Below are 1,731 nucleotides of genomic sequence, written 5' to 3' on the forward strand. Positions count from 1 at the left end.
GTAGGTACATGGATGAATCTGGAAATCATCATTCTCAGCAAACTGACACAAGAACAGAAAACCAAACGCCGCATGTTCTCACTCATAGGTGAGTGTTGAACAATGAGAACACATGGACACAGGGAAAAGAGCATCACACATTGGGGTCTTTTGGGAGGGGCTAGGGGAGGGACAGTGGGGGGTGGGGAGGTTGGGGAGGAATAACATGGGGAGAAATGCCTGAGGTAGGTGATGGGGGATGGAGGCAGCAAACCACCATGACAGGTGTTTACTTATGCAACAGTCCTGCAAGATCTGCACATGCACTCCAGAACTTAAAGTATATATATAAAAAAAGAAGAACTAAATTAACAGAGCAAAGAGAAAAGCCAGCAGATGTGAGATTTGCCATTTGCCATTGAAATATCTTTCTGCTGAGGAAACTTGTCATTTTATTAGAGAAAAAAGTTGGAAGGTTATCTTAGATATGCAATAGCACTCTGTTGGAATGAAATACTGGACACAGAGGAGGCTCATTGGGAGGAAGGAGCATAAGATTTGAACAGAAGAGTGGAGTTTGAATTCAAGCTTTGCCACATTCTTGCTGCATCACAGTGACACAATTACCTTAGCATCACAGAGCCTCAGGTTTTATTGCCAATAACACAGAGATGATAATGGCTTTTTGAATGCTCATTATAAGGATTAAATGGAAAAAAAAAAATCCACAATTCCACCAGTCTGCACTTATTTATGAAAATGATGACAGTATATCTGTTTGGCATGAGCATGTCTACTCACATATGAGAACATATTTTTGCTAATGCATCCATTCAATCTGTAGTAGGGCTTATGTTTGCTGATTTTTCTTGGTGCTAAATATGTAGCATTGGTGAATAAATCCTGAATCATACAAGTATAATATGTATGCCTTTCCAGAATTGTGTTATGCCCTGAAAGGAATGGGAAAAAATGCTGTGATGTATGTATTTTTAGGCAAAGGAGAGTACAATCTATTGGAGAAAAAATAATTGATCAAATTGGAATGATAACACTCATAAAATCATCAAAATATGAGTTAACTTGAGTTATAGGTGTTATACAATAATTTAAATATTTTGCTGACATAATTATCAATTTTTAATTCACTCCTTTTTGTATTCTAGACCAGTGGTCCACAATCCCTGGGCTGTGAACCATGGCCTGTTAGGAACCGGGCAACCCAGCAGGAGGTGAGCAGCAGGTGGGTGACCATTACCACCGGAGTTCCACCTCCTGTAGGATCAGTGGAGGCTTTAGATTCTCATGAGAGAGCAAACCCTATCGTAAACTGTGCATGTGAGGGATCTAGGTTGCATCTTCCTTATGAGAATCTAACTATGCCTGATGATCTGGGGTGGAACAGTTTCATCCTGAAACTACCCTTCTCCCCCACCAAGACTGTCTGTAGAAAAATTGTCTTCCTCAAAACTGGTTCCTGGTGACAAACAGTTGCAGACCACAGTTCGAGACTCCTGTTTCATTAAATATAATTTCCATTTCTTGTCCAATATTATAATTTATTTCAAATGTAAGTATGTATTAATACATAATAACATGTAAGTACTTTGTATAAATGTTAAGAAGCATGACAATAACATAAGTACCTAAGAACCCACCATCCAACTTAAGAACTGGAACGTAATATACTGCTTTTATTTGTAGACTCTATTTTAGATATTTATCCTGCCTCATTGTCAGAGGTAACCACTA

Source organism: Cebus imitator, unplaced genomic scaffold, assembly GCF_001604975.1.
Source record: "Cebus imitator isolate Cc_AM_T3 unplaced genomic scaffold, Cebus_imitator-1.0 Scaffold605, whole genome shotgun sequence".
Taxonomy (NCBI): Eukaryota; Metazoa; Chordata; class Mammalia; order Primates; family Cebidae; genus Cebus; species Cebus imitator.